The sequence below is a fragment of the Aptenodytes patagonicus genome, chromosome 9, assembly GCF_965638725.1.
Source record: "Aptenodytes patagonicus chromosome 9, bAptPat1.pri.cur, whole genome shotgun sequence".
Lineage (NCBI taxonomy): Eukaryota > Metazoa > Chordata > Aves > Sphenisciformes > Spheniscidae > Aptenodytes > Aptenodytes patagonicus.
In genome coordinates, this window is record NC_134957.1 from 13,476,196 (window position 1) to 13,500,692 (window position 24,497).

Consider the following 24,497-nt stretch of genomic DNA (forward strand, 5'->3'; position numbering starts at 1 on the left):
AAATACCATTAAAGAAAGGCCCAGGCAACTTGCCAAGGTTTTCAAATTTCTATGTGCCCGTCATGCACCTATGGACATTTGATGAATGAGAGAAAGTGGGCAAATTCCTGAAAACAGGCATTGGATGGGAAAAAAAAAGCGCCATTAGTAAGGCTTTAGTATTAAAATGTTGTACCTCTGTAAAGCAATTAGAGAAATGGTGTGTTATCCTACAAGGGTGCAGAGATGCAGTGTTAATGCAGAGGCAGAATGGAGCTGTCACAGACGCAGAAAAGTCATATGCTCTGGTAAAAGGCAGACTGTTATGCTTTTTGGACTAGAATGATTCTATTCATTTACCTTTTTGTGTAATGGGGACATGCCGCCTGACCAAAAGTTACTAAAAAACATGACAAAGAAGCCACTACAAAATTCCAGTAACCAGCTAAATAACTTGCTGGTGGTGCTGCAGGTTCACGGTGGGAGGATAAAATATTGCCTTAGATGATCACTTTTAATGATTAATAAACTGAGTTTGATATGCTTTCCAGAGTACGTAACAGATAGTGCTCAAAGATGGTACACATCAGCTTGTTACACTACATTTGTGTCTTTAAATGAGGTGCTGTAATCAGTCACTGCAATAAACACCATAGGGTGTTACAAGCAGTAAAATAATTGAAATTTGAAAGCTGGACACAGCAAATGACAGGATGTTTTCTGTCTTGATATCAAGAGGTGAATAATCTGTGGCTACAGAATAGGATGTAGTGTAGACTGGATAATGCTAGTAGATTTAAGAGCTCACATTGTGGAGAAATGTTTCACAGCTGGTCAGGACTAAAGTGAGTCAGGGAGTATATCTTATGGCTAGCTGTGAATCCCTAAGGGCATGCATAAAGCAGTATGAGTCATGTAAAAATTACGGACTGATAGTGGAAAGAGATAGTCCGATCCCATAAAATTGTGTCCTAAGTCTGAGTCCAATCTTTTTCCTCTTTGTTCTCTTCTAATGATGGAATCTATGTTTCAGAACGTTACTTCTCCCATTTCTGGAAGATGAATTGTGACTCAGACAAGTACTATGATTAGAAATCTAAAAGTGTGTATTGCAGTATAAAAGGTAGCTGACACATTATCTAGACAATGAGCTACAGTTCGCTGAAGCAGAATTCAAATGATTCAACACCGACGAGGAGGTAAGAAGACTTCCTCTGAGCACTCACAAAGCAATGGGAAGAGAGATTGTCAGCAAAAGCCATCAGATAGCTGATAGAAATGGCAAAATAGAAAGCAAGCCCTACTGCCTTGTTGGACCACCCCTTCTGTCCCCAGGTCTGAGATTTAACAGTCTGGAGAACACTAAAAGCTAGTACACAGACGCATGAGTGAGGCCTACTCAGACAAGCAGCCTGATTTAGCCTGGATCCCTGGCCATCACAGATGGGAAAGTTTAGGTTAAATATTCAGGTTGGAACACAAAACGGTAACAAAGGTTATGTACGGGAAGACGTAGATCAGATCATAAGAGGTACCTGTCAACTCAGGACTGTAATGGAGATGAAAATGAGGACAGCTGTGAGGTACTGTTGGACAGCTGATACACCCAAACAGATAAAACTGCCAGGACCAGAATAAGTCTTACCCTTCAGTTGATTTGAAGCAAGACTCACATAAGCAGCAGTGATGGAAACTAGAGATCAATTCTAAAATACTGTTCTAGAGACTGTGATGCTTATCAAGCCATACTAAGGATCATATAGTTAAAATATGCATTGTAATAATAATCTCTGACGATCCCTAAACAAGCAAATCAGGTTTTTAAGTAGCTGCCATTTACATTGTTGAAAGATGAAGGGACCTTAAACGTCAGAAAAGGGAAGAGTATGGAGGAGCAATCAGGAACTTTGTTGGTATGCATGTTGCTTAGCCAGTAGCTACACTTCTTTAGTTGTTTCTGTAATATGCAGACAGTTAAATTTTATAAGCAAGGGATTCTTTCTCATTGTGACTAGCAGCACAGGTAGCAAAGCCTTACTTTGAGTTAGTTTTTGGGAGGAGTTTCAGTAACCCAGCCTACAATTTTTTTTTAAATTAATTGTATTTTTGCCTCTGGCCTATATGCATGCATTTTTGAGGGGAAAGACTTAGCCATGCTCCGTGTGTTTGTAGGGGAGAAATATCTTTGATAGTACTCTGAAGTATCATTTGTACTTCATACAGAATACAGTGTATATTTAAATGTAATTACATTACGTAATTTGCAAATTCTAATCAAGTATGTAAATTCTAGGTAAGTGTTCAAGTCAGATGTCATCTGAATGTTTAATGGGATTCCTATTTATGACATTATAATATTGAACTTATAATGATAAAGTTGAAGAGAACAATTTTTGTTTTAGTAAACAGAAGAAAACTGTCAACAGTTATGAAAACACAGGGAAGACATCACAGTTTGTGTGTATGCACTTGTATGTGTATATACGTCACGTACATTGAATTGCTCTGGAAATATTTTCTCAGAATTAAAAAGTAATGGTATGGTCTTATGATGCCAATACAGGTCAGATAACACCACTAACAGATTGTGATATTGAATATCTAGTAGTGGGTAAGACTATAATTTTTTTTTTTCTTCTGAATTTATTCCCTCTCTGTTCTTTTGTTTTCAGGTAATTAGAAGAGCAATTGTAGCACAAAACCAGGGGAGAAGAGGACTGGTAAGATGATCGTTGCTCTTTCTTCTTTCAGTGTTTCACATATATATGTATACACACATGTATGTATATATGAAATGTTGTGTACAGATATATTAAAAAAAAAAAGTTTCTAAGTGGTGTTAGAATTGATTTCTGATCTCATGCCAGTAAAAACAGTTAACCTGTGACAATCTTTGACTAGTGTAAATGAGAATACAATCTTACACATCTGAGTTTTAGTTCATTCTATTTTTGACTGTCACTTTGAATCACAAGCCTTGAAAAAACTTGACAGATTCATACGCAACCTTATTTTAATAAAGGGCATTCTTTTTGCTTCATTTGGTAATACAGTTTACATAGTGGAAATGTAACCATTTTGCCACTAGTCTATTCTTCCAGTGTTCAGTCAAGAATAAAGATGATCGCTGCGATAAATAAGGCCAAAGTGATTGTTCAGTTCTCCCTTTCCAGGCCTGGTGTTAAATACTGTTTCCAAATTTGAAACAGACATGTTTATGTTCTACAGTACTGTTAGATTCAATTCATTAATAGAGAGATTTCAAAATGATCTACGTGTGTCATAATGCTGATCAATGCCACAAACATTTTAGTCGTGAGAGAGGAGGAGAAGATATTAAAAAAAATAGTAAAAGAATGTCTATTTTGCTATGTCTATTTGTATGAACATGTATATTTTCCAAACAATTTGGAAAAGCTGAAAACTGTTTCTAACTAATCATGCTGATGAAAGCTTTAAAAACCAAAATACATTTGTATATTTTGAAGATATCCTTAAAGGGGAGCTGTGAATTATGTTTTGTTTGTTTTCTTTACAGTTATAAAAAGATCAAATTTAATGTGAGTTAACAGGTCATGTTTTGCAATAGCTTTCAGCCATTTTTGTGTAAAAGAATGGATTTGTGTTTATGTAAAGTATAGGATATTTAAACAAACTGAAAAGGAACAGGATCTTGCTCTTTAAATAGTCTGGTTACATCATCAGAGCTATTTTTAGAAGAGAGTCCCAGTCTGACTCATTCAGTGCCTCTTAGCGCAATATGGGATTTAATTTTTAACTGAGATAAAAATGAAAGCCTAACATTTTTTTCAGTAAGTATCAAAGCAGAGTATGGACATCTTACAAGCCCTTAGCATGGATAGGCTGAACACCTCCTGCACAAGGACCCAGGCAAGCACAGTAAAAGAAGTCCTCGGAGGCAAAGCACCGGGTCTTGCACTGGGTCAAGGCCTTTCAGTTCTCTTGGAAATCATGTCTGTATCCTGTAACAGCCCTGCTAAACAGCCCTGCAGCATGATTCTTTTTCTGTTGCAAAAAGGATCTGTGCCTGATGATTAATTTTTAAGCTCCAGTTAAACAAATCAATGAAATGTGAAATTCTTAAGACATATTCAGTCCCATGGAGAGAGGGAAATGATGCTTCTGTCCTGACTGCATGACTGTATTATCTTCTGATAATTGGCTTTTTGGCTAGGTAATAAAATACATTTTTTTTTCTGCTCTGTGCACAGTCAGACTTTCTGAAAGGAAGTGTAACAGCAGTGCAGAACATAAAATGCAGCAGAAAAAAAAGCTGTGAAAGGCAGTGCAGCAACAAATATCATGGTGTGCTAGCAAAAATAGTTTAGAAGAAGTAGCATGAGAAACAATGTAAAATCAAGAAACTGCATGCTTGGGATCTGATGCTTGTAATATTGTTTGAGTGGGGAGCTTTACCTGGCAAACTCATTTGGTTTCAAAGCTGGTTACCTCCAGGTTTGAGAGTCATCAGAGAAAGGTTTGGTGCCATCTTCATATCACTGCATGCTCTCTGAGATTTCTGCAGTCAAGTTCTTTAGGACTAATTTCATGAAAATGAAATTGTTTTCTTATTTCTGTAAGTGCATAATAGTATTGCAATGTCTTTGCAATAGGTAGCTGCTGATACTCATCCAATTAAAAGCTACATTTTGCACATCACCCTATCTTTAGGAGATAGAGGCAGAGAAAGATACGTTTTTTTGCATTTTAGTCACATATATTATAAAACATGCATCTTCGTTGTGTTTTTTTAAAGATACTGATGAAAGCATCTGTGCTTTTCTTGACTTACATTTGACTCTGAGGGAAAAATGAAGGAAAAAAAATAATAGTATTTAGTTCTTTATTTTTGTGTATTGGTGTTTGAAAATAACATGCTCACATACAACTCTGAGAATCCAATCAACTGTAGTAACTGATTTTTTTCTTTGTGTTTGGAAATGGGTGAATTACTACAGCTGTTTTCCTACCTTAACTCCTTATGCCATTCCTTGTAAAAGGTCGTATGTGTTCTGCTAGGCATTTACTAAGTTTTTTGTGATAGATTTTTTCAGATATGTTAAATGCCTTCTAGCATCACACAGAGTTCATAAATATTGTGCTTTGTAATCTGTCCTACAAGGAAATAACAGATTATTGCTCAGTTGAAAAATTAGGTGTATTCTGTATTAATACAAGACCTTCCTTAGATTCAAAAGGTAACCAGCAACTGTTGGAGCCAAATTCTGGAAATTTTACAAGTTTTTAATAATTTTTCTCTCTGTCATCCCATCTCCAATGTAGTGCACATATAGAGTGCAGTACAATATGGTGATACTTTCAATATCACATTATAAACATAAGCATATATACAGAAACACAAATTTCAAGTATCAGTACAGTCACCAACTAACGTATTTTTTATTTCACTCTTAAATAATTGCTGAAAATGGTTTGTGTATTACTGAAACATGCAGCTTTTGTTGTTAGTGGTCCCGTGCCCTGATATACATAAGTGGAAAATCTGGTGTGTTATTTGGCAGTGAGATTCTGAGCATAAGATTTTGGATCTTTTTGTTATGCATCGGTACTGTCCTTAACAAGAGGATGTATATTAGCACAGATGAATGAAAACCAGGTGTTTAGGTGCTTTGAGAACATACTTTAAACATATTCTAGTATTTAGGCTGCAAGTCTTGAGACTTGGAAGAGATATTTTCTAAATATGCAGATACAATTTGCTCTTTTTTTCTAGTATAAGAAAATCATTTGACAAAAAGTAGTCTGGAAGCAATATGGAATGTGTCTGGTGTGTGTACTTTTATGCCACATTGCTTTTAAAATTCTGTAACATAAAGAGGACCTGAAATTAAGAGACTTATTTTCCAGCTGTTAGTCAGGTCATTCTTGAAATCACCTGTTTGGGAAGCAAGTCAGTGCTGATTCTGTAAGTGCTTGCCTGCGTCTTGTGTGATTTATAGTAGAAAGACATAATGGATCTAAAGTTAAGTGAAATGACTGGCAGCCTCTTCCATCTGCCATGCAGGTTAAACCCTAAATCAGCATGGTTTGATTTTTTGAACGCATAAGTGATTCCAGAATATGTGTTTGTTCCTGCATCCTATCATTGCATATGAATGTATTTACCTCAGTGCCACTTATTAAAATCAAGACACTCTAGTTTTTCAATTTCTAAAATAAAGTAACGGTGCTTACAATTGTTGCTGGAATGGGCAGTTAAGGAATGTTTTAACCAGATAATGTCCTACATAGTGAAGTCTTATTATTTTATCATAAAGGCTCTGTATCTTTTCCATCCATGTCTTAAGCATTGATAGGGGACCTTGTTTTACTGAAAGGAATAATTGATCTCCTTAGAGTAAAAGAAGTTAACCTAGCCTCAAGTATAATGTTAAAATCCATCAGGAAGATTCAGTTGAATACACACACAAAAGAGAAGTGTTTCCAGGAAACAGGTATTTGCTGCTTACCACTAAAGTGTATCAGAAATTAAAAGAGAAATACAGAGCTGAAAAACTGTCAGGCTTTTTCATGGTTCTGTGATACTTCTCTTCACACTTTGTTTTATGTGGTCAACAGAGTTCACAAAGTTCATGAGAATCTTAGTTTTCATTTTCAGTGGAATTATTTCTGACCATTGTTTGGAGAAAACCTTGAAAACATGAAGCAAGGACATCTAATAGCCTCAGAAAAGTAGGAAGCAGGGAAGAAATTTTACAGTTTTTCTTCAAATGAAGTCTTATGGCTTTTAAGGCAATATTAGGATTTTTCCAGGGCACTGAATTTTTTTTTTTTTTTTTAAATGTTTGTGCTTGGCAGTACTAAAAAATATGTCAGACGTACTTAAGCACATTTTGGGAATAAACCATGAGGCAATTTTGAAGCGACAACAACCAGTGTGCAACTCTGTTCTGGCTTTTTTGGTCTGCCCATGATAAAATCACCTTTTAAAAAACAACAGTGATTTTGTATTTCATGCAAAAATACATCTGTGATTTTAAAAGCAATTGGGTATGCATGCAGAAATCTTCTTCTGTTCAATATCAGTGCACCCAACATATAGATCTAGTAGATATCAATGTTAATCTTTTCCTATATGAAAAGTGTGACCTTGATAAAATGACCTGCATTTTGAGATTTAAGTACCCTGAAGTAATCAAGTTTCAGCAGCCAAACTTTGGCCTTAGGCTGATTGCGTTGTTTGGCTTATAGTAGTTCCTTCTAGTACTAAAAACTATGATCCTTGTCATCTGTTTGTTTTGGCAGTTGTTATGGAGAGTTGTTCTTTCTCTTCTTGAGGCTGTCAGGATTTATCTTACTAGAAACCAGTAGACTTGTACTAGCTGTAATATAAACAAATGGAAACCCCTGATGTGGTGTTTGTCTTTGTAATTCATTATACTTCAGCTTTGTGTGAACTTTTAGTAAATCCACATTGGAACTACTTTATATCATTAATAAATCACTTCTTCCCAGCTGTATGTTTGCCAACTAGTTATTGCAAGATAAACATGCAGCACAAAGAACATCTGAATAGCTTGAGATGTACTTTCAACTGAGGGACGTGTTAACTGTAAACATGCAATTTTCTGCAGATTTCAAGCATTCCATTCATGGAAGTTAAGAGTTATTTGGTGTCAAATAATAATATTTTCAAGTATGAGATTGAGGGGAAAGAAAGGGAGAGAGGGGAAGAAACTGAATGCTCTTGCTGTTTTAGTTATGTGCTTGAATCTCCTGTGCAGCACCTCTTTATAATTGGGATCAAGTTAATCTTAACTATACTTCTAAATGATTCTTCAGTAACAGAGAAAATAGGCTTGAAATTTTCAAGAGCAGCATGGACTTCTTACAATGCCTGAATAGTGAAAGCTTTATCCCAAGGCATAAAATAGAATCTTTTCCAGTGTTTGCAAGCTGAATAATCACATTGAAACAGCTTAGAAAAAGTATTTTTAATGACTGAGGAAAGTTATTCATTGTGGATAAAAGCTGGAAAGCTGCACAATGTAATTCTAAAAAGTCAAATTCATAGCAGGATAGAGATACTTGATTTTGATCAGCCATGGCTATATTTTTTCCGAGTAGACGGGATGGCTTTTTATAAATGGAAAGTCATCTATTGGCAGGAAGTATCAGAATAAAATGGAAAAATATTTGTGTAGATTCAATGCACTCCAGTAATCATTTGAGGTAAATTATTTTAGAGAAAATAAACTGAGTTCTCTTACAAACTTCAGTGTCTGTTGTAAGCCTGGAAAGTTCCTCAGCTGCCATATCCCATATGCCTTCCTTTCCATTTCCCCCCAGTCTAAACTCCTTTCTCATGATTTGTTTATGAATGTGGCATTTATTCTTCCCTAAGAATCTGTATGAATTTGCAAAGCTTTTTGTGATAGCTGCTAATAAAGTGGGGGCCCTTGATGTAAAAATTTTTAAATGCAAATATTCCGGCTATAATAGCTGTCCCACAGTTCATTTTGGATGTCTTGCTCATAATCTGCATTCTGATTTCTGCATAGATTATTTTGCTAGAATATAGGGAGATTACTAGCACAAATGCATTTAATGGGATTTTGTTTGTTTCACAGAATGAATCTTCCAAAGCCCTGAGGCTCTTTAGTATATTGCATTAAGTACTATTCACTGTATTAAATATCACAGAACACATGCAGCACAGGTGTGCAGGGTATTAATGAGATACATTGTTTTTCTTTCCCTGTCTTGGATCATCTAATCCCATTATATGGATACCTTTCATCACATTTCCTTAGAAGTTAAGAACTTCTAAGTAAGTGGCATTTTGAATTAAGTAGTCACTTGTCCTGGTTTTGGCAGGGATAGAATTAATTTCCTTCCCAGTAGCTGGTACAGTGCTGTGTTTTGGTTTTAGGATGAGAATAATGTTGATAATGCACCGATGTTTTAGTTGTTGCTGAGCAGTGCTTACACTAGTCAAGGACTTTTTAGTTTTCCATGCTCTACTGACTGAGAAGGCTGGAGGTGCACAAGAAGCTGGGAGGGGGCACAGCCAAACTGGCCAAAGGGACATTCCATACCATGGGATGTCATGCTCAGTACATAAACTGGGGAAAAGCTGGCCGGGGGGACCCCTGCTCGGGGACTGGCTGGGCATCGGTCGGAGGGTGGTGAACAATTGCACTGTGAATCACTTGCTTTGTTTTTTATTATTATTATTATTATTATTATTATTATTATTATTACATTTTGTTTCAATTATTAAACTGTTTTTACCTCAACCCATGAGTTTTCTCACTTGTGCTCTTCCAATTCTCTCCCCCATCCCACCGGGTGGGGGGAGTGAGCAAGCGGCTGTGTGGTGCTCAGTTGCTGACTGAGGTTAAACCATGACATCACTTAACATGTTCCAGAAAGAATTCGGGGCTGTTGGGGGAACATAGCATAAAGTTGAAGGAAGTTAAAGCTCTGCCACTTACAGTTCATATGAGCTACACTATACATTGTAAGCATTGAGCAGAGCGTGGATGTATGAAAATCAAGTAAGCCTAGATCAACAAGAAATTTCTATACTTGATTGTAATACCCATGTTTAAATCAACATTGACACTCATGCTTAGTACTGAATGCGTAAGTGCTTTTACCTATAAAATTCCTGGTTCGCTAGATAATTCTGGAAGGGCCATGGTCTTAATGCTGCTGAGCTGCCCAGTGCTCTGTTGTATACAAAACATACCAAGATTAACAATGTAGGGGGGTTCTTGCAGCAAAACCTTATCTGGTGTTTTGGGGATACCATTACTGTCTGGAGCTCAAGCAGTTTAAGCTGCAGGAGTTTTGTTACAAATTTACCTTGTGACCCCACTTGCGCTTGCTTGTGTGTAGCCCAGATGGGTTTGCCTCTGCATTGCCAGTTGCTCCGCTTCCATTGCTGCAACCACCCCCAATGCTAGTTGGCAAGGCACCAATTGTTGCACTCCAGTCAGTGGTGGCCGGGAGAGCCTTTCATGTGCTTACAACGGTGGAGGCAACCACCGGATGCCTGGAAACATATCCCGTGCCCCATGCCACTGCCCGGAACACTCTCCTGGGCCTTGAAAAGCAAGTCCTATGGCGACATGGGACCCCAGAAAGAATTGAGTCAGACAACGGGACTCATTTCCAAAACAACCTCATAGACACCTGGGCCAAAGAGCACGGCATTGAGTGGGTACACCACATCCTCTATCATGCACCAGCCTCCGGGAAAACAGAACCATACACTGGACTGTTAAAGACTGCGCTGAGAGCAATGGGTGGTGGGACATTCAAACATTGGGACACACATTTAGCAAAGGCCACGTGGTTAGTCAACACTCGGGGATCTGCCAATCGAGCAGGCCCTGCCCAGTCAGAACTTTTACGTACTGTAGAAGGGGGCAAAGTCCCTGCAGTGCACATAAAAATATATGTTGGGGAAGACAGTTTGGGTTATTCCTGCCTCGGGCAAAGGCAAACCCATCCGTGGGATTGCTTTTGCTCAAGGACCTGGGTGCACTTGGTGGGTGATGTGGGAGGATGGGGAAGTCCGATGTGTACCTCAAGGGGATTTGATTTTGGGTGAGAATAGCCCATGATCTGAATAATGTGATGTTAATTGCTACGTAATATTATATGCCATACTAATGATATTACAATAAGAATCACCCAGATTAATGAAGAATAACTTCAGTGAAACCAAGCAAAGCACAGTGATGATGGTACCAGAACTGACTTCAACATGAAACAATCCAACACCACATACCATCTCCATCTTTCCTGCCCTGAAAGATTATTATGACAGATGGAGCCCGAAGTCATGGACTAAATGAACTCACCGAACATTTTAGAGGGATGGCCCACAGACGAAGGGAATGATATCTGTGTGTGTATATATATATTAAAAAAAAACCCCAAAACCAACCCTAGGAAAAGGGGTGGTGATTAATGGAAATGTACTGGAAAATATGAGACTTGAGCATGACATAGATGGTATAGAATAAGGGGTGGATATTGTCCTGGTTTCGGCAGGGATAGAGTTAATTTCCTTCCTAGTAGCTGGTACAATGCTGTGTTTTGGATTTAGGATGAGAACAATGTTGATAACACACCGATGTTTTAGTTGTTGCTAGGTAGTGCTTACACTACCCAAGGACTTTTCAGCTTCCCATGCTCTACTGACTGAGAAGGCTGGAGGTGCACAAGAAGCTGGGAGGGGGCACAGCCAAACTGGCCAAAGGGACATTCCATACCATGGGACGTCATGCGCAGTACATAAACTGGGGAAAGCTGGCCGGGGGGGGGGCCGCTGCTCGGGTACTGACTGGGCATCGGTTGGCGGGTGGTGAGCAATTGCACTGTGCATCACTTGCTTTGTGTATTATTATTATTTTTATTGTTATTATTATTTTATTTCAATTATTAAACTGTTTTTACCTCAACCCATGAGTTTTTCTCACTTCTACTCTTCCAATTCTCTCCCCCATCCCACTGGGCAGGGGGGGGAGTGAGCGAGCGGCTGTGTGGTACTCAGGTGCCAACTGAGGTTAAACCACGACAATACCACATGACTCCAGCACTGGTACTTTCCTCACAGTCTCACTTGTAGTGAAATCAAGACCTAACCTACATGCAGGGGTGCCATCCAGAGCACCCTGTTTGCAATGTGGATGCAAGGTCCTACAGCAGTTAGTGCTCTAGCCACGCACAGTGTGTGCTTAGGACAGACAACTGGCACAAACTTTATGGCTGGTAAAAGCTTTCTTGTTCCTTTTTAGGTATATCTGTCTTCTTTTGCACCTTATAGACAGCACAAAGGTCTACAAGTACCTAAAAAATAAGGCCTTGCACCTTCCCAGTCATTTTATGAGTTTAGTCCCAAGAACTTTGCTAATTCAAGTCTGCTCCAACTCTCATGCCCTCATACATACAGTAGTAATTACGGTGCTTTAAGGATGTGTTGCAATGACATTATAGTTTGTCAGCAGGGTACTACTACTGACTGTTGTCATGGAAAATTTATTTTAGCAACACTAAGTAGGATGTTTACTGATTTCTTAGTGAACTGCAACAAGCAATGTCATTGTACCTTGTATGCTGTTTAATAGAGAACATAATGTTAGTGGGGAGTTACATCATATCAAAATACAGTATCACCATGAAAAAGAACCCCACCCATGCTTATCTCTCTTACAATTTTCAGTCATTTTCTTTGATATTACATGTGCATGCATTTACATCAGTTAAGGATCCATCAAAATAAAATTTTATAGCTGTTCTAATCATAACTGTACTATGCATATTGGTATTAACTTTATCTCAATCTTTCTGAAGTCACCAAAAAAACCTGTTTAGAAGATGTGTGACATGCTCTGTTTCACTGTTGAGGAGTGTAAAGCTGTGGCTCAGATCTACATGCTCAGACCTGCTAAGAAGTAGGTGTGTCAGGTTGAATTAGGGTCTTATGGAAGCTGTAGAGTCCTTTGCTTAAAGAAAATAGACTTTCCAAAGCCAAGGGCCAGCTCCTATTAAAATCAGTGAGTCTCCATCCAACTTTAATGGACTGGGTCAAATCATGGAGAGAGCTGATGGTATATGTTGAAAACATAGCTTTTAAAGGAAAAAAGCCACATTTTCACATTTAAAATTTGCAGATATTGCTAGGGAGAAGATTTTGAGTGTTTGTACTGTTGACATCAGGAGATGAGGAAAGACTTGGAAGGAACTTAGGAAGGAAAATGGAAGCAAAACTACATACAGAGGAATTGTGAATCCAGTCCTAAGAAGAAATCAAAAGCAGCCCATACACAGGGACCCACCTGGTACTGCAGAATGCAGTAGTGTTTATAAATTGGCTGATTAGGTACAGAAAAAGAGAGGAGTAAAAGAGAGTGCCTTCTAGTTTTTGAGCCTTTAGGTCCAACTAGATGTTGAGAAACATATTCATTAAACAGAAGCTGGGAAAAATCTTACTTAGGCTTATGAATTCAGGAACCAGAGAGGCAGCTGCATGGCTTGGAATGTCGTCATTTAACATAATGATTTGCTGAAGTTGATGACTGGCATATACTTCCAGAATCCCAACAAATTTTGAAAAGCTGTGTTTCTTAGTTTTGATTTGCATTATATGTGTCTACTGCTCATATAGAAGGTTTAGCACTTTCTCAAAATTGTGCTGCTCTAAGAGGCCTCAGTGGTCCTTCACAGCTAACTAGAACCATTAGTCTCAAAAAATAGGTTATTTCAGTTCAAGAAATGAGACATTTTTGAAAACTGCTCTTTATCTGAAACTCTAGTTGTGATGTTAAGTGCTATGATGAGCTGTCATATTATCCTCTTATTGTTGCAAGGAGTGTACACTGTTATAATGTTAGTAAAAGATTCTGTTTCTAGCTTTTATTCCACTAAAATCAAGAAGTAAAGAGTTCCTTTCAAAGTCTGCTGAACTCTTTTGAATATGATTCTATGTGTTCCCTCAGATCAGGACTAGTTGACCAACTGACTCACTCCTTTACTCTTCTTGTCCTATGTTACGCTTATTTTAACTCCGATGTGTGACATATCTCTACTGAAAGGTTGGATGATCATTCTAAAGTATGCCACCAACTCCTCACACAGGAAAGAGTCAAGCAGGAATGAAGTACAATAAATATCTTATTGCAGTAGCTCTGACAAAATCTTCATTGCTGATCTTTTCTTCAATCTCTACAACCTAATATTAGGCACCAGTTGCATCACAACTGGCTTCTGAGTCAAAAGGAGAAGCAAAAGGCTCTGTGTTACTTCCTCTATTTTAATTCTGTTTGGAGAAATCTAGAGCGTGGTTGGTGAGGTAGTGTTTGGGTGCACTAAACAGCTAAAACATTGGGTGGAAGAGATCCAGTGTTGTTGGAGCACAGAAGAAAATATTTATGAAGCTTTAAGACATGGCTGTTAAATATGGCAATTATGAAAGTAATGTCATTCTTGGATGTTATGTCGTAGTGTCTGATACCTGCTTGGTAGTGCTCAGGCTGTGCTATCACTAATTATGGGGCAAGCAAGTAGTGGCAGATAGTTGGAGAAATGTTTGAAGACATGCTGCTTATCACAGGTTAAATTCTGTCTCAAGGTGTGCAAGATCAACTTAAGGCTCATTTATTCATTTGATTGTAATCTTCTAGAATTGTTCTGCCTCTTCAGGGAGGATGCTTTTGGGTTAGTAAATATTTATCAATGGTAATGTCTTTTTAAAACTGCATCCTTATCTTTATTGTTTAAAGATAACATTTACTGGCCTGGGGGAGAGGGACATGAGGGAACTGTGTTCTTTTTGTTTCTCCCAAGACTCAAGCAGAAATTATTTATAATGTATTCCTAGATCTTGCTGTTGCAGAGAGAACTTTTGGCCTCTTAAAAATGATACTTGGATGTGTAATTAAATTTGGTGTAGCTACAATGTTCTCCCAAAGTTTGCAAAATAGTCCTTCCAGCACCTTGATGCAGATTATATAATATAGCTATTAAACATGGATTATCTTTTGAAGGAAAGGCAAAGATTAATGACTCAAACTAAAATGATGAATTAGATGTGTGTGATGAGATGCAGTCTTGCAGTAATGTAGGAAATGGAACCAGAGAAGGTGAAAACATTAAAATGAGATTAATAGAGCCACATACTTAAGTAAAAAAATTTAACTACCCATTCTGTATAGTGGGGGGGAAATAAATGCTTGTCTTGCACATATTAAATAGGTATATAATGACTTTTTAGAATAGTCTGGCTGGCAATTGAAGTCTTACTTATTTTATAGTAAGCCTGTCTGCAACTTTGACAAAGCAAAGTCTTCCTTGGAAGAGAAGAGACTCTGCAAAGTCTGTTCTGTAGAACATTCCTGAGAATTTTTAGAATTGAGTTTAGATACAAATAAATTTTATTGGTAAAGCTTATTTATACAGAGCTAAATCAGTTGCCAGATGTGGTGCATGGAAGGAATTTCTCCCTAGTCAGTTTGGTAATGACTTGTTGGCTTTTATTTTGCTTTCTTATATAGAATAAGCTTCAGTCTACTTCCTGGGATCGCCTGAGCGTTTTGTTCAACAAATTTCTGTCCTTATGGGTAATGCAGGTAGGATGATCCCACCTCTGTGGCTGTGAGAGCTGGAGCCCATTCGGGGGCTCTGCCTTGCAGCCTGTGGTGTTATAGGAGCAATAGCAGCTGCTCCTATCAGGCAGCAGTTCAGAAGACAGGGCTCCAGCTTCATTTTGAATGAACAGAACCATGTCCTGGGTTTCAAATATCAGATGACAAGTGCTGGGAGAGGCTTCTGCTTTTGCGCTGGCTCCACCGTCTGAGCAGCTGTTTCCAGTCTCCTTGTGTGATGGGGCAGCAGACCAGCCCTGGACCACCCATTGGCCTGCTGAATGAAATGCTGGCAGTGCATGATGCAAAGTGACATCTTTTTCAGAATTGGTTAGTATCTGATGTACCCGCAGACTTATAGAAGTCTGGACTTGCGTTGGTGCTCTTATGGAAGTTAACCTTCCCTAAAGTTCTGTGCTGTTTTCTCCCTCTGAGAGCAATGTATTAGTACTAACCCTTGTATAACCCACCACTACAGAAGGTACTCTCTCTTAAATGTGATGTGTTATGGGTTATCTGGTTGTGTGCTCTGCTCAGATGAAAGGGTGGTGGGGTTTTTTGGTTTTGTTTGTTTAAGGAAGAGTTACAGGAAGGTAAGCAGTTCGTTTATCTTTGTTCTTGTGTATAACTGATCTTTCTGGCAGGCCTATTTTGAATGGAAAAAGCTGCATTCATTTCTAAGTTGGTTGAAAATGAGACCAATTAATGTAGTGTAAATTCATACTGTAGATACAAATTAAGATGCTTTAATCATTAGATAAATCAGGTTGTAGACAGGGCTTCTATGCTTATTTATGTCATGGGAAGAGGTTACCATGATCAGCTATCTGTCACCACCTTTCTGTGGGTGCTTGCTAAAAGAGCTGCTCACATGAGTACTCTCTAAAACTCCCTTTAAATCTGTAGGTTTAAGCAGTTGAATTTGGTGGGCTGATTTAGCTCATTAGTTTCTTGACTGAACTAGGTGAATCTGGGAGCACTTGCACAAGCAGTATCTGCCAGCAGATTAGTTGGGTGTCCTGTCTACTGGAAAATACTGCCAGGTAGATGAGTATTGCAACTTCTTCCACTGAATCAACTAGATCTGGAAGAGGGTATCTGTCTGAAACTTTTTTTTCCCACTTCTGTTGGTAATTTTGACCTTTTAGATATATATTGTCTTTTTTCTTCAAAATGGGCGTCGTGAATGAGCACTTAAGTTGTCTTGAACTTGGTTACCTACAGTGGGCCTAATTCATGAATAGTGTATAATGGGGTGTGTTACAAATGATATGACTAAGGAAGCACAGAAAGGTGGGTTTAAATATATGTTAGGTCTGTTTAAGTCTGGTTAATGTTGGCAAATCTAGCAGGTGTAAATAGAAAGAATTTAACTTTCTCTACACTTGTTTTACCCCTGAGGCAAGATTCTCAAGCCAATAGAAGATATCAGGCCTACCAAGTTCACCCATTCCCATAGTTTGCTGATTGCACATTGAATATGTCTGATTGGAGAATACTCTATACACTATACAGTGCTTTAGTGAGTAATTACTACTCATTCCTTTCTTTCTAATTGTTTTTTTTCTGAATGTATTCCTAAAGTCAAAGTAATTGATTTCCAGTATATGTCATTCAGTTTAGTTCCTTTTTCATTGTGCGTAGCAGGTATATCATGAGAAAAGTTCAATTAGATGGCTGACTGCCTAGCATCTCTCTGGATAACTGTAGATTTAAAATGGCATTAAAGTGTATTCCAAGTTGTTCATATTTTAACGACCACTCATTGGACTTTCTGCTGAAGGTGTGGATCAATTTTCTTCCCTACTGCTTCCTGGCTCTCTAAGGCAGAGAAGCTGAATGAATTCAGAAATATTGTACCTATCTGTTGTGCTTGGTATCTCTGCCTCCCCACTTTTTTTCCGTGACTTGTCCTTTGGTCAGCACAAAGTAATTTGCTTACTCTGACTGCTCCAGAGAAGGAGCCTTTCCCTGCTTTTCTGCTCCATGTTCCACGCACCTACACATACACACAGACCTTACTCAAATATATATTGAAGTCTGGAGTAAACCAGAACTTAACATTGCCTGAACACATCTAAAGGGGAAATTCTAAACAGTATCTGGAATTAATCATGTTTTGCTAGTGTAATCTACACTTTCTGCATGGCTCTAACAGCAAAATCAAGCTTTAAGTATTTCAGAAACTGAGGTTACTGGGCCAATTTAGAGGCAATGTAGACATAGGTTTTGTGATGGTATTTTGTCAAAAATGCTGGGTTTTTTGTAGCAGTCTAATAGTATTTGAACCTTAGTGGTGGGCCTACTCTTCAAATAGAGTGTAGACTCTTCCTGCTCAAATGCTTCCTCCTTGCACTACCTCTGTCCTATGTATAGTGGTTACATTACCATATATTTTACTCCTGCATATATAAAAGCTGCAATGGTAGTAAAGATAGGTGTTCAAATATTTTCGTTTAACTTGTTGGCAGAGAGGTAAGTGGTGTGAGATAGTACTGGGATGTTTGGAGACTGCATTGTTTAGTAAATCAGTATTTTTTTCAACTGAGGATTGAGACCTATTTTAGGGTTGTGGAAAGATCAGCAGTTCAGTTCCATTAAGATGTGGGAGTGAGTAAATACTTGCAGACAGTAATTAGAGTCTGGTTTTGTTCCCCTGCTGAAAAGAAATGGAGGTGCTGATACCTGGGGAGGAAGAGGGCTGGAGGGAGTGGAAAGGTGGCAGGAAGACAGATGAGGCAAAAGGGGTTGCATTTTAAAAATGTTTGAAAAACGCTGTCATAAGTGGTTAGACAAAGTTCAATGTTAGCTTGCAAGAGAGAAAAAACAGCACGGAATAGCTCAGTGATTGATGACTCACTCAAGATTCAGTTAGAAAAAAAAAAATCATCTTTCAATAAACTGTATAGCAATTGAGATGCTCTGATACTGAACTACTTCAGGTACAGAGAAAATACTGTGCAGGTTCCTCTGTGGGATGAGGCTGCTCTGAAAACTTGGTCACTGCTGGCAGTTTGTTTCTGGCCAAAGCCGATTGGTCCAAATCATCATGTTGTTCATATATTCTCATTCCAGAACTTTATATGTAGCCAGAAGGGCGCTTAGCTTTTCTGTTTGAGAGTAATGCATTGGCCATCTGCACTCTCTGCTCCTGCAGACTGAATACAGCTTTTGCCTAATGGTTTCCTCTCAAGAAGAACTTAATAAAATCTGCAATAGATGAAACAGTGACTCACAATTGCACAGTTTAGCACATACTGTGCTTATCTCACAAACAATAGGATGCTTTGGTCTGGTTTAGGATTTGGCTTGATATGACTACATCCATTATTTTTAATACAGAGCTCCTGTTGCCTACAGTGGAACTTCTCCTTACAGGATGATGGCAGAACATGTATAATACTCTGAAACATCCTTAAAAATACTTAAGTGCCAAATGCTTTGTTTCATATGAAGCACTCACTTCTGAAGAGGGCACTGGACCTACTCCAGCAAAGCACTCAAACATGGACTTAATTTTACGCACACAAATAGCTTCTGTTCATGCAGTATGGCTTGGCACAAATCCAAAAATTAAGTACCTGCCCACAGAGGGACTAGGTTGGAACTACTGAGAGCTATTGAAGTCAACAGGAATGTGTTAATATGCTTAATGGTAAACAAAGTGCTGGCTTAGCCCACAGTGTTTGACATCTTCAGAATAGATTTTTCTGTTGCTCACTGAACCCTCTCTCCTTTCACCCAAGACAATGGCTCTCCTGTTTTCTGTCACCTATGCTGAAGTTCAGCATGCTGTCTTCACGTGGCCATTGCTTTGAGAGCTGTAAAGGCAGCCTCAATTGTAACAGCAATGCCATCCTGATTATCTGGGTTATAACTGCTGGGTTTTTTAAGGTTTAGCACTCAACTTCAACCTCCTTAGTGGGGAGATGCCTTATAATAAAAATACTTGTATGAGCATGTGTATATTTTGAGGCCTAGTGAATCAAGATGGGTTTTAAAAATCTCAGTTCTGTTGCTGGCTTTCCTTCTGACCTTGTATCTATGAACTTAAAACAAGATAGTTCAGCTCCTTTGTGTATCAATGCTTCTTGTGGTACAATGAGGAATATGAAACACACCTTCTGAGTAGTACAGTCCTGTTTGCCCAGCTGTTGCTACTGGTAAACTGTAATACCTTTGTCGGACAATGATGTCAAGCTCAGCTGTTTTATGGATGGGATTGAACAGGGTGATTTTACATGGCTGTCTATTTGAAGTGCAGTGTTATAAAAAATTCAGAACACCACAAAGTCTTCATGTCTTTTAGCAGGAAGGACAGGAGGAAAGGGAATTTTACCAGGCATATGTGAATTCTGAAGATTCTGAATGGCTTGTTATAGGTTCTGTTTAAAAACAAAACAAACAATCCACAAACTGCTAAAAGTGTATCTGGATGCACTCATGTAATTTCACAAGTCTGACAGGGTTTCAGGGGTAGTTGTGTGAAGAAAATCTCTTGTAGCAACAGGTAGAGCTGGGAAATTGGTATGGAGAGTGCTTTGAATGTAGATCTCTACTCATAGATAATGATTCAAAATAAATTTAGCATCTTGGTATATTGGGTTTTTTGTTGGTTTTGTTGCTGATCTGTGCCTTACAGACAAGTTCTGAGCTATACTGTATTGTAGACAAAGAATAAGAGAAAATTCCCATTAAAGAGGATTGCAAACTAAGTAGAAAAGATGGGTAAAATAATGGGAAAATGAAAGTATCTCCATTTTACAGGTGAAGTTACATAGTCGGAAAGCTTGTTTAGAAATACACAGAATGTCAATGGTCCTACTGAGAACTGAATGAAGCTTGAGATCCAGCTTTCTTTAACCTTTATGTTATGAAACCAGGTCATGGTTCACAAGGTCCACATCCCTTCAGAAAGCCAAATTAAAGCTTTTTGCTACAGGATATAATCTGTTTCCCGTCTGATATAGTGGTGGTATTAAAGCTCATTAGAATTAATCATCAGTTTAAATTGCTTCACCACTTAATCCCAGAGAGTGTCACCTCTGGGATGCATGCTTTTGAAACTCATGTTTTCTTGCTGTGACTTTCAGAGAGTTCCTCTCAAGGTTTATTGTCAGAAAGGCTAAATTATTCCTGTGGTGCATCATGAAATTGAATGTGCAACATTGCTAAACTTTGTGTGAATGCTCTTTTCAGAACCTCTCCACAAAACCTCAGTGAGGGTATTCCAGCTTCAGGAACGTATAACAGGGAAGGGGCAGTTTGCCATCATAGTTTTGTGACATGCCTGGTTCTGAAGGATGGGGGACTCCATTGAGGAGGAGGCTGTTGGTGTAACCGAAAAATGTGAAACCCTGCTGCACAGTTTTGGTGTTTGAGATGTCCTGGCTCTGCTGAATTCTATAATAGGTTGCTGCCGACTCATGCCTTGTAGTGGAGCTGGCTTTTACCTGCTGTGTTGGTTTTGGCTGGGATAGAGTTAATTTTCTTCATAGTAGCTGGTATGGGGCGATGTTTTGGATTTGTCCTGGAAACAGTGTTGATAACACAGGGGTGTTTTAGCTATTGCTGAGCAGTGCTGACACAGTGTCAAGGCCTTTTCTGCTTCTCACCCCACCAGCAAGTAGGCTGGGGGTGCACAAGAAGCTGGGAGGGGACACAGCCAGGACAGCTGACCCCAACTAACCAAAGGGGTATTCCATACCATATGATGTCATGCTCAGCATATAAGGCTGGGAGAAGAAGGAGGAAGGGGGGATGTTTGGAGTGGTGGCATTTTGTCTTCCCAAGTAACTGTTACTCATGATGGAGCCCTGCTTTCCCGGAGGTGGGGAGAACTGGAGTCTACTCTTCCTGCATAAATTACTTACGTTTTTTTTGATGGGAGGTTTTGCTGTTTGCTTGGTCTAAGTAGTTGCTGTAACATGCAAATGCTGACCCAAATCTCATTGAAGTTTGTGTGCAATTCCTGCAATTGCAGTTCTTGCAGTAGCAGAATTAAGCACAGGACTGGGAGGGCAGTCTGGAATTAGTCTGAAACTTTTTTGAATTTTTTTATATGGAGCCTCACAGGGTGGGTTTCTGGTCTATGACTACTAATACAAATAATATATGAATTTGTTTCTTGGAGAGATGTAATGATCCTGAAGATGCAGCATATGTCTCAACAGGGATCAATTTTCCATGGACACTCAATTTTCCATGGACACTGCTTATTAGTCCCACAGTTCATTATGTTCCATATACCCTGTTTCCCTTCATTTACAGCAGAAACAGATCACAGAAGTGGTCAATGGATGAGAGAGTGATTCCTACAGCAGTTACAGTTTTTTATGAAGAATTTATTAGTATATACCTCTTTTGAGGCATGTTGTGCCATTTTATGTCCAGAGTGCAACTGTAAGTCTGCTGACATACCTGGAACCTGCTTCTAATCCACCTATTTTTTTTGTGCTAATCTCAAGGTAGAGCTGAGGTTAGTTGGCTGTCCAGAGAAACATTTTATTTCGAAGTTGATTTTTTAAAGAAAAACATATTTAGACTATTATTTCAAAATAAAATCAGATTTCTAGAGTATCACAAAAAGAATACTTTGGTTGAGGGTCAGTGTTAAAGTTCACTAGAAGGTAGATTTGTTTTTGCAGTCCCTGTTTGTCCCATGCCAGAAGGTCCCATAATCTTAGTTATTGTCAGTGAAATATATGTGTTTCTGCTTCACCCAACCAGTCTAGTAAATGATTCTGTACAGTTTTAAGATTGTGTTTCCACATGGATCTGTTAATTATTGCAGCCTTACATAACTGAGGGCATAGTAACTTATGTCAAGTCAAGGGAGCCTGAAGGACAAGCAATGAGTGTCTACGGGGGAATAGCACGTCTTAAACTGGAGGTGCTGCTGAAGGGATCCTACTATGGCAACACAGCCATAGAGCCCATCAGCTATGATGGGGTAACTGCCTATTTGCATATTCTTACTATGCAGTAAATGCAAGTATTTTACAAAAGATAAGTGGGTTGACATGTAAGTGGATATTCTCATTTGGACTAGTTTAAATCTGACTTAAGCTTCCAGTTACAAGTGTAACTGCCTTTTGAGTTTAAATGCTCTAGGAATTTAACTGATTTGTCCAAGACCACATCTGTAAGTCCAAACTTGGATCTTAGGTATATTTCTCATTTCAGGCTCAATGAAGATTTTCTTTATACACAGTCTATAACTGGTGAGGTAATTTCACTGTGTCACATACTATGCTTGGTACTCTGGCACAGAGAATGCAAAATTATGGATCTGTTCCTTCCATGGCTTATGTAGAATTTTAATATATGTTAGTTTGTTTAAAGGAGTAATACGTGAACTAAAACTAAAAAAAATCGATCGAGATATTTTCACAGCTGCAGGAAGTAGAGGTGAGAGCAATGTCTTACTGCCTATAGTCTCTTCCAATGTCCTTTTTAAATTATTAATGGATTCTAGAAGTAAAATACATAATTTTACTGCACAATAAACAACCCAGTTATGTTCCTTCATATAAATATCATGAGAGTTTTTCTTATGCTGGCTAAATTTCCCAAGAACAACAACAGACATTATGATCAAATATATTTCTTAAATTGAACATTTGTTCTGGTTTGTTTTTCAGGAGGGTTTCTGTTGTGTACATGCACCCATCTCTAAAATGCTGAAGTTGTAGCAGTCATGAGAGATGTTGCAAGTGTTCTGGTCCCTCAACACACTATTAATTCAGATAAAGCCGTTGTAGATGTTGTAAGGTCATACTGAGTTTAATGAAAGCTTAAGTTTTGGCCCATAATGTATTTGTGGTTCAAATCGACAATGCTATGGGAGATTCATTAAACCTTGCTAGCTTCTTAATGGCTGAATTATTTGCCATATCTTCATGTATGCACCAGTCCAGAAAAGCACTTAAACTGGTTTATAACTTCAAGCAATCAAGTAGTCTGAGGTTTGTCATGCTCTTAATTTCATGTGTAATTAAGATGAAATGAGCCCTATGCTGGGTTCTTTGAAAATGTCCTTTAAAGAGAACAATAACCTGAGTTAACAGCAAAATAATAAATGTTGTTATACAGTAATTCAGCAGTGTAACTGCAAAAAATAGCTGTGAAGCATTGTGGAGTCCTGTGTCTTGCATCTGATGTTTTAAAAGCAAGAGACAAATACCCAAAATCTCTCACTGTGGATAGGATGGAAGTGAAAGAAAATCCTTCAGATTTTTTCCAATGATTTTCCAATGTTTGCTAGAAGGAGAAACTGGGGGACAGGTGGAGGGGGAGTGTTATTTGAAGGCATTCAGCTTTGGTTTGTCTTTTTCTGCACAGTGACTGGAATGAGACACCTCAAACAGTGCTTCTGCGTGCCACCTGAAATCTCAAATGCCCAAAAGGCTTTCTTTCCCCACCGTTAAGTACAAACTTTGACTTGATGTCTTTCATTCACAAAGACAGACAAAAATAGCTAAAGGACAGTGAGCTTGCTTTGGGTGATATACAGGGGAGCCTGCTGTCAATAATTATTACTGCTAATAATAATAATAAAAAAAAAGTTTTGGACAAGAACAAGTACTGAATATTTACATCTGCTGTCTAAATCTAATTGGAGCTGTGGGTCTCTGCCTGTGAATAGGGACAATATGTGCTTAGAACAAAGTTAGTAACAAATCTCTCATTGACTTCAATTGTGTAGGATGCAAGTATAAAATGATAAGTAGCCATGACTGTGTGTAGGTATTGAAGAGAGATAAATTAAGAATGTGATTAAATTGAAATAAAGTAATTGAGGAGGTCTACTAGTTGTCCCTCCTGAATGCTTTTAGATATCTTTGTGCAAAACCCACAAAAATAATACTGCGTATGTGAAGGTTGTGTCCTTTGAGTGTTTCTCAGCTCTCTCCTCTGGTTTTGTAATGAATAGGAAAAAAAAAAAAAAGTGTTTGCCTATGAAGTGTTTAGTGAGCTGGTTCTGATTCATCTGGTAATGGTGGTGGGGTTTTTTCTCTCCTTTTGAAGTTCTAGTGCGCTTTGCGCTTGACAAACAGCAATTGAATTATCCTGCTCTGTGTTTTTAAAATGTTTTAGTGCCTATAAAGAAGAGTGTTGCTCTGCTTTTCCAGAATGTTGTATCTGCACAAAGATGCAACTGTATTATCCTGGAGCCTGAGACAAATGGAAGGGTTGTGTCAAAGAACTGAAGGAAATAATTTGTAAAGGGATCTGCTCTTGCCATCTTGGATTTGGTTGATAAATCATTCTGTTATGAAACCTGAGAGGGTCTTCCTGTGCCTTCAAATATGAGTTTTATTTTAAATTTATAAATACAGTTTGGTTGTTTTTTTTTTTTTCAGAGCTAATGACTTC